Here is a 10,419-nt window from a genome sequence, read left to right on the forward strand (position 1 = left end):
ATTGCAGTAGTCTATCGGGGAGATAACAAGGGCATGAGTGACCGTTCGCAAGGCATTGCGATCCAGGAAAGGGCGTAACTGGTGCACAACTCGAAGCTGTGCAAAAGCCCTCCTGGCCACGGCTGCCACCTGCTCTTCAAGCAGGAGCCGTGAGTCCAGGAGGACCTCCAAATTACGCACTGGGTCTGTCTGGGGCAGTGCTACCCCATCCAGCTCCAACGATGACACTGTCCTGGATACAGAGGAGCCATTAACCCACAGCCACTCCATCTTGCCAGGATTCAGCTGGAGCCTGTTGTTCCCCATCCAGACCCTCACAGCCTCCAGGCACTGTGAGAGGGCTGTCACGGCATCACTTACCTCACCAGGGATGGAGACAGATAGTTGAGTATCATCAGTATACTGATGACACCTCATCCTATGATGACGGATGATCTCACCCAGCGGTTTCATATAGATGTTGAAAAGGAGCGGAGAGAGAACCGAACTCTGCGGCACCCCACAAAGGAGGGGCCGAGGATGGGACCTCTCGCTCCCAATCACCACTAATTGGGATCGGCCCCGGAGAAAGGAGGTGAACCAGCACAAAACTGTGCTGCCCACCCCCATATCCCTGAGCTGTCCCAATAGGATACCGTGGTCGACGGTATCGAACGCTGCTGAGAGATCCAGGAGAGCAAGGACGGTTGCACTTCCACCATCCCACTCCCACCAGAGATCATCCATAAGTGCGACCAATGCCATTTCCGTTCCATAGCCGGGTCTGAAACCTGACTGATAAGGGTCCAGATAATCCGTTTCCTCCAGCTCCTTTTGGAGCTGTGAAGCCACCACTTTCTCAACCACCTTCCCCAAAAAGGGGAGGTGGGAGACTGGACGAAAGTTGTCCAGTACAGTAGGATCCAGGGAGGGCTTCTTGAGGAGAGGGTGCACCAACGCCTCTTTAAAGGGCGCTGGAAACACTCCCTCCTGCAAGGATGTGTTAACCATCACCTGGATCCAACCACATGTCACCTCCCGAGCTGCTTTCACCAGCCAGGAAGGGCATGGGTCCAGATGACAAGTGGTGGCCCTCACAGTCTGGAGGATCCTGTCCACTTCCTCAGGAACCACAGGATCAAACCGTTCCCAGATAACTAGGCAAGAACGATCCCCCGGTATCTCCCCAGACCCTGCACCACGCTCGGAGTCCAACTTGGAACGAATCCGAGCGATTTTATCCTGCAGGTGCTCTGCAAATTCCTCCATGCAGCCCTGCAAATGAACCACCACATCCCCCTTACCAAGGAGGGACCTGGTGATCCCAAACAGGACCGCTGGGCGGCACTCTGCAGACGCAATAAAGGTGGAGAAGTATTGGCGCTTCACCGCCCTTATCTCCATGATGTAGGCCTTAATAGCGGCTCTAACGTGTTCGGTCGGATTCGGTCCGTGTCTTCCTCCAGTGGCGCTCTAGACCCAATATGTGACCACCGGTATGCAAAAGGCTGTCAATGACGTGGGACATGCCCAGGGTTGTCCTGGAGACCAGAGACTCCTGAGCTGCCCCGAACTCAACATCGCTGGGTGGTAAGTGGAAGTCCCCAAGCGCCAACAGCCTTGGTGTCAGCTCTCCAAGGTAGACCAAACTTGGAAATCAAAGACACGCAAGCTAATGCCACTTTTATTATAAGGTTATAGTAACAGGATCTTGCAGGTCTGAATGTGCTTCCCCCCTCCCTCTCTTTATCTTCATGAGGACTAGGAGGGTCATGCCTGTGATGCTTTCTCAAATTAAATTTCTGCTGTGGACTCAGATTTCTTTTATTTGATCGTTGACTTGCTTGCAGCTTTCCTGATGGTTATTCCTTCTGCCCATCACACTTGGGGACTCTACTGCCAACCCAGCAACGGAATCCAGCAGCTCAGGCAGAGATGCCGCAGGGAAGGTAGTACACCCGCAACAATCCCAACAGTTCCCTTAAGCCTAACTTGAACCAGAGGGCTTCACATCTGGTACCTGTGGAGCGGCGCCTCTGAAAGCCTGTAGCGACAAATGGATGACAATACCCCACCCCTCCCCCCCACTTTTGGCTGCTGCAGAACCCGAAACACGGCTGGGCACATTTCTGAAAGGGGAACCACCTCCTCCCTGGGTCTAGTAAGACATATCAGGTCATGACATACTTAGCTGGCCCTTATATTAAAACAACATGTTTAATGTGCGGTCAGAATTCCAAAGTTACATGTAATACGGCCCTTTACTTGAACAAAACAGTACAGCTGAGATCTGCATATGTGGATCTGATCGGAGTAAATTGTGGGGGTGATACAGAAATACGATTTGCACCTTTTTTCTTTCTTTTTTAATTTTAATTTGTTTCTCTTATCCGATCTTTAATATATGGTCTTAATAATGGTTTAGTTATTATATGTTTAGTAATCTGTATCTTGGTATGGCCTATCTTAATATGTTTAGACTCTGTATCTTGGTATGGCCTAATGGCTAATCAATAATAATAAACAGCTGCAGCTGGAGCCACTGAAGATTCAACAGTGGGGGTGAAAGCTGCGGACTGAATAGCAGGACCACTTTTAAGCAACAGAGCCATTGTCCCTGCGTGTGGCCTGCTCTCAGGATCCTGCCATATCTCCCTCTGCCTGATACTGTCCAGATGGCCCTGCCTGCCCCATCACAGCTCCCCCCCACCCCCACTCTCCAGGTTTCCTTCTCAGGCCCAGGCATTCATATCAATCTCCCCCCACACACAGACAACCAAATCCCCCAGTGATCTACCTCACCCCACTTGGAACTTGCCCCCAACTAAACTGCCCCTGCCAAACACACTTGGTTTTTTTGTGTGTGTGGGGGGGTGGGGGTTGTTCAAGCCCAAGCAGGAGAGACCACTCAGGCCTGTGGAAGAATTTAAGCCATTTGAATATTAATAAATGTTTTAAGCAAATATTTAGCAAGTACTACAAGCAAGTGGGTACATAAGAATAATGATCTTCTTATTAATTTGTAACCAACCACATTTATAATCCTGTGCTTCCTTGTTGCTTGATTATGAACACATCCTGTTTCCTTTTTATTGGGGTTTTGCCGATGGAGTGTATCTGAACATGTCCATGGGTGCCCTGATCTGGCTTTGCAAACCCATTATAAAGTGTTTGGACCCTGAAGCACTCTAGTATCTCGCCTGAGGAGACAAAACACCACTCATCTCGAGAAGGGAGAGAAAACCCTAACTCCCTTGAGTCACAAATAGGATCAAATTCAGGGGTTCCCTCTGGCAGATTTTTCTCCAGGAGAGTCGGAGCTGGCTGTGACAGAAAGCATGACTTTCTTTTTTTCACTTACAAACAATACAGGAATAATAGTGTTACCATAATTTCCCAAAGTTTGCTGAAAACTATAACAACAACAGATCAATAAAGGGCTTAATCCTGGAGAAATAAAGGGAAAGCAACTAAACAGATTGAGGCTGTCAAATCCAAAAATTTGGATCCCATATGTTTCGGCATAATGCAATACAAATCCCAGGTCTCAGCCCCCAGCTCTCTGTATCATAAAAGGCCTAACACCAGGCCCTGATCCAGTGGCTGCTACAAAAATGCAGATCAATATGTAGAAGGGTCTGAATAATAATTTTAGATTCTACTTCTGAAGTTAGCCTAACTATGCAGCTATACAAATAGGAAGTGCATAGGTAAGTATACATGAGAAAATAACATTAGATGTGAGATCTGAAAAACAAACAAACCTAGTCACAGATTTGAATGTGTTTTTATAAGAACCTAGAAAAAAAATAAATATTTTTCATTACAAGACTTTTTAAGACATAGACCTTGTGTGAAATGGTGACATTGTGGAAAAAAAAAAGTAAGAATCAGACATTGACTTAAGTTTTCACAATTAGCTGCTCTTTTGTATTCAGATCTGGTCTTAGTAAAATAATGTAGCACTTGGGGAGGAAGATGAAGCCCAGTAGGCCAGCACTGGAGGCCAAGATGGAGAAGACCTGGACGGCCACCATGTACTTCCCTTTGGTGCTGAGGTAGGTGGGCACAAAGGACACCCAGACACTGCAGAAGACCAGCATGCTGAAGGTGATCAGCTTGGCTTCATTGAAGGCCCCAGGGAGATTTCTGGCCAGGAAAGCCACCATGAAGGAGATGGCAGCCAGGAAGCCCATGTAACCCAGGGCTCCATAAAACATGGTGACAGAGCCTTCGTTGCATTGCAGGATGATCTCTCCAGGCTGGGACATGTCAAAATCAGGAAATGGGGGAGAGACCCCAAGCCAGATGCTACAGATGACCACCTGGATACTGGAAGAAGAAAGGATGATGGAGTTGGCCAAACTCCTTCCCAACCATTTTCTCACTCTGTTTCCTGGCTTTGTGGCCAGGAAGGCTAACACTACCATGATTGTTTTAGCCAAGACAGAAGAGACAGCAATTGAGAAGATGATGTTGAAGCCTGTTTGTCGGAGAAGGCAGGTGGCTATCCTTGGCTGTCCGATGAAGAGAAATGTGGATAAGAAGGAAAACAGGAGAGAGGCAAGGAGGATATAGGAGAGGTCCCGGTTATTGGCTTTGACGATGGGAGTTTTTCTGTGTTTCACAAAGATTGTTAACACAAGGGCAGTAGTTAAGATCAAAGAGAATGTAAGAGAATCCAATATGATCCCCAGATAGTCATTGTAGGCCAGGAAATTTATCTCGCTGTTTATTTGGATGCTGATCTTCTGGACATTTAGTACAATAATCTGCATCTGAAGAAAAGAAAATAATGCCTATCATTTTCAGCCACTAATCTAGTCTTTTCCAAGATGCTTCATGGCTAAGAAATAGAAAAACTGAAGGAACAATTTTAGGGACTCTGATCAACTGTATAAAACACCCAGGACATCTTTGTGCTTTTCAACATTAACAGGGGCCTCAGGGTAATGAGTTGCCTGGTTCATCATCTATGATCTTTCTTTCTATTCAGTTTAATATTATTAATATGTATGGTTTCTTTCATAACCAGAACAGGAAAGATAGGAAGCAGAAGTAGAATTTTCAAACAAGGTATCTAGACAAATGTTATCCTTCTCATTAAAGGGCTGCTTCACTCTGGAGACACTCACCTTCCTGAGTGGAGAAGGTCCCTTCTGGACAGGGAACACAATCGTAGCAGCAAATGGGTTTCCCTTCCTGACCCTGCTTGAAAAATCCAGACTGACAACTTTCCACACACCTGGAGGGAGGCAGACTCTGAACACAAAAATGGGAACATAAAGGACTATAGATTAAGGTTGACATCAAAGGAAGGAAATAGTAGACTAGGTTGGTAAGTGAGGACTTCTGTAGTCTACCTGTTGTTGCCATATTTTACACAATTGGTGTAGGGAGCTACCAGTCCTAAGATACCTGCAGACTAAAACTGATAATGAATGATACAAAATGTGCAAAAATTGAGGCAGAAAAGTCAGGGGAAGACATAGATTATTTAATTGTTTATTTCTCTGTTTATTTATTTGATTTTGGACTGCCGTAATAATGTAACTTGTGATTTTAGAAAAATGAAATGCACAATACAATAATCAATTCCAGAGTTCCTATGCTGGCTCTTATAAGGGACTCTGGAAGAGATCCATTTTACCATTTCTCTCAAAGGCCACAGAGTCAAGGCAAACTTAATCTCTTACTGCAAACTATTCCACAGCCTGGAGGTGAAAAAGAATAATCTCCTCCTAGACTCAGTTCCTTTGATCTCACAGAGGGAGATTCCAGGATGAACAGCTGCTTCCATTAAATACACATCAAAAGCAATGTGCTGGCACCAGCAGCCATGAACATACTATGCAAACAGCCTGGTGTATTTCCCATTGTGTGCCTGCTTACGCTCTTGTGATCCCTTCCTCTCCAATCTCTCCACATTGCAAGTGGGGGGAACAGATCAGGCAAAGGAGATGTTGCCTAAAGAAATTGCATGGTCCCCCCCCCACACAGACTAGAGAGATTGCCTACAGAAATCACTTGTTTTTTGTCATTCAAAAGGGTGGGGGAATGTTTAGGAGGCAAACAAAAGCCAAAGGGGCGAAACGGAATAGACTTGTCACTTTTGAGCCAGAAAGCACAATTGTGGTCATGAGATTTCCCACTTAGTGACTGCTTAGCTTAGCGATGGAATTGCCAGTCCCAATTGTGGTCACTAAAGGAGGACTACCTGTGTTATAAAAATAAAAAGAAATGGCATTGTTTGAACTATGAATCCAAATCAGAGTACCTGGATTGAGGGAAGCAGGGAAACATATAAGGCACACAGTTTAGGAGAGTTTCTCTGCCACTCTCATGAACTCTTGAAATGCTTCATGAAGTTCCCCAGGGAACATGTTAAACTATGATGAACCTGAAGAGGCGAAACAGGACTCAACTTCATGAATTTCCCCACCTTGTTAAATGTTTGGGATATAACATTATCCTGGTCAATGACAAACTTGGCTTCCTGGGATCTCTGTCTTGCAAAACTTCCAAATTTCACTCTGACAAGAGATGTGTTGGGGAGCCAAGACCACTTCACAATGTCAAAGTCAGCTGCCAGCTCTCCGTTCTTGTCCAGATACACCCCATCCATGGAACTGTTGTAGAACGGGGGATTTCGCAGGAAAGGATGAAACTGGAATGGTAAGAACATCCACGTGAAGAAGGAAACTCTGCAGCCTTTTAAAAAAGAACCAGCATTCTTGATATCAGTTGTACCTTTCTCAAGTTTGGATCTTCTGACTCATTAGAAGAGTGAAGACGTTAAAATGAAGCTCAATTTCTGATGCTATTTTTGGTAAGCAGATGGAAATAGTTTGCCACTGTTTTCTTCTGAAGTGTTTTTTCAACCTGCCAGTTTTGCTAACATAGTTATCTAGTGGTCTCCCATCCACCTACCAACCAGCTATAATCCTATGTAACATCCCAGCCTTGTCACCTACTCAGTCCTGATTCGTTGCTGGCTCTGTTTTGAAATGGCTACCAAGTTTCTTCATGTCTGAAGGGCCCAGTGTTATTCATGAATACTTTTTTCTATTTATTAGAAGATGTAGATGTTGATGCCCTTAGGTGGATAATTATCAATTTTATATATTTATGTCTAAACTGAATACTGAAGTCTAGACCAAACTTATGTATATTATATGTATTCCTCTACCTATACCTGTACATACACTTTGTGGGGGCCAAATAATATTGTACTCTATTGTAGATTATTCTAAAGGGCCTAACAGATAGAGCAGGCAAACTGAAATTGCCTGATGACCCTGAAGCGAAGGGAGGCATCTGGGTTTTTCTCTTTTCCTTGGTGTGAAGGGAGTCAATATATGGGCACAGTAAAGGTCACTATTTTAGAAGATGCTAGTATCAGCAGAAGGGGTGGCTTGGAGCCACCTTAGAAAAACAGAAAGTAGGGGCAATTGGTCAGCCCACAGCTGGGTTATTCCATGTTGTTCTCAGATTCTGCAGTCCTGCTGTAAAGGTTATACAGCTTTGGTAACTCCTATGTATCACTTTGGAAGGTATATAACCTGTAACCTGTGGGCTTTGGGGCTCTTCAGCATTCCTTTGGCAAGGAGCCCAGTGATCACTGTAGTTGTGCATGCCAGTAAAAGATACTTTGCTGCATCTATCACCAAGCACATCAACACGTACATATCTCTCTCTTTTGTGAAAAAGCACTGGAATTGTGCTTGATACATTAGTAGGCAGAGTTTTGCAGAGCAGGAATACAGGGAATGCCCATAATCAAGTGCCCCTTAAGAGAGAATGGAGGAAGCGTAAAGTTGGTTTTCCATGGAAGAGGTGGGAGGTGAAGTCCCTGGAACTGAACCTGGAGATGTCTGCTGGGAATGGGTTCAGTTCTGAAGTTACAATAAAGATGAGTTGATTAGATGTTGTGTGTTGAATCTTTTGGCATCTTCAGGCCAGTTTGAGATGGATGAGAAGACCCTGACCATATTATTCTCACTTTAATAAGCAGCTTGAACTTCACCCTTTCTTCAGTTGCAGCTGCTGTTTTTTTTTGCTGAGCTGGCTGCACTGTGAACACAGAGGCATAAGTTCCTCCATCGGAAACCCTGTTATGGCCAATCTGTGTGACACATTTTGCTCCTCATCCCAAATATTCTTTGCTGTACCAATCCCAGTCTGTATCTAAATAACTCAACATACTATGAGTTAAAAAGTTAAGGAAATAAGCAGTGGAAAGAACAGATTGTAGAACACCAAGAATTGAGATACTTTGGATAGGGTCCCAGCGCCACCCATTTTGGTAGAGAGGATGGGAGGAGAATAAGAGAGGGAGGGAGGGGTCACTGCCCAATTAGAAACTTGGTTATGTGCTTATTCAATTTACAAAGCTGCCTAATTGACAATGACTGCTTAGGAGGATGGAAGGCTCCAAGAGAGGCAGCCAGATTAATTCTGTGAGAAGACCCCCCCACCTGGATGGAAGGACGGTAGCTTCCTGCAGAGAAGGAACAGGGGAAATGCAGTTCTCCATAGACAGAGGGATCCCACCATGAGATTCCAGATGTAGCAAGATCCAGATAATAAAAATTTCCAATTGCCCTTCATTATCCTAGTGTTTTTCCCCCTCCTTGGCTTCTGTACAAGTATGACTATTAAGGTAGGCTAGGGAGAATCGCTTTATAATCTCTTTTTGATGGACTGTGTTTGGGACTATCTCTTGAGAACAATCTGGTTTCCGCTCTCCATATGCTAAATTTCTCCTCTATAAGTAATTTTAAAGGTAATGGTTGTGTTCAGCTGAGATTCTATGATGGAAAAGGAAATATCTGCCAAGGTTGTAGCCCTTCCAGTTCCAAGGTCTTTCCACCTTCCTTCAACATCCTCCTCTTGGATCTGGAGACATAGGCAGCATTCAGGGCTCGTGCCACAGCCCAGGCAGAGTTGTAAATGTGGTGGCTGTCGAGAGAAAGGGTGGCTTCAACCTCCTCCTCTCTTAGACTTTCCATTTCTTCATTCTCTTTGCATCTCAGCCAGCCTTTAACTGAGAAGGGATGCTTTTGAAATGAACAAGGAAAAGCTTTGTTGCCAAACTCAAAGATTGAAGGGAGAAAGAGTTTAACAGCGTCATGTTTTATCCATTTTTTTGTTTGAATGGAGAAGGTGAAAATGCTGTGAACGTGTCGGAAATTTTGATACTGCAAAGTAAAAGTGAGATCCCCCATGGCTGTTACAATCCAGATTTTTCCAACAGTAGGTTTTAGCAAGAGCTGCAACATATAGTCAATGAATGCCATTCCATAGAAATAAATAATATGCAAAGTGGGCTCTGCGTAGTAAATAAATACATTGACTTGTTTCCATTTCTGGTATAAACCAGAGTTCAATTTAAAAATATTCATATTAAATCCTGATATGCTTTGTGAGAAAACAGCACAAATGCCATTTTGGGTGAGTAAAGTTTTTGAAGTTTTCAAGAACGTTTCTCCATTATCTGTTTGTGGAGCAACAAGAGCCACTGAGATCCATTTGAAATACTGGACCATCCCTGCGTATTGGATTCCTTCTTTTGGGAGCATCCGGTAGAAAAAGGGGAACTGGGTTTTATCATTCAGATCATCAGAAACAAAAGCATAAGAAATCTGGAGAAGATGGAAGGAATTGGTAATGATCTGTGAAATCCAATTCATATATTATTCATTCCAAATTGTAAGTAATTCTAAATTCTTATATAATGGTAGCACCAACAAACACAACTCAAAATGGGGACTTGCTCAGTTCCTCGGGGCAACACAAGAAAGCCAAAGAGTTTGCCATCATGTCAATCAGCCTTTGGTAGACATTTCTGAAGGAAAGGATCTCAAATATTGACTACATTAGCCAGAAATGCAGACTGGTAGCACTGCCCTTCTCTATCTTGGTAGGAAAGGCATCACTGAGATCAGTGTCTGGTGACTTCATGGACAGACATCTACAGCTTTCTTGTCAACTGTAAGGAAGTGGGTTTCCAATGCTTTGCTGTGGGATTTTTTCTGTACTTCCCATTTTATCTATAATGATCTGTGAGAATGTCCTTGAAAGCCAGGAGCAGGTGGAGGAGGAAACACAGACCACAGATAATGGGCAGATAAGAGGTAGCGTAGCCTACAGAAGGAACGGACGCATGGCAAATGTCTCAGAAGGGACCCTCCCTAGTTTCTTGGGCTGTAAAGCTGAGGGGGGAGAGATGTACTTTCAGACTTGCAAGATTCTGTTACTGTAACCTTACATTAAAGGCCGTGTTAGTACTCATAGTTGGTGCTTCGTGTCTGGACTACCTCAAAGAGCTAACAGTATCCTACAGCCTGATGGTCTCCCATCCAAGCCTCAACCAGGACCAAGATGCTTAGAAGGAAAGATACAGAAATCCTCATTCTGTTTTCTCCTCCCCTCTTTTCC

Source organism: Python bivittatus, unplaced genomic scaffold, assembly GCF_059951505.1.
Source record: "Python bivittatus isolate LINGU-HERP-01145 unplaced genomic scaffold, Pbiv_v1 ctg000810_np1212, whole genome shotgun sequence".
Classification (NCBI taxonomy): domain Eukaryota; kingdom Metazoa; phylum Chordata; class Lepidosauria; order Squamata; family Pythonidae; genus Python; species Python bivittatus.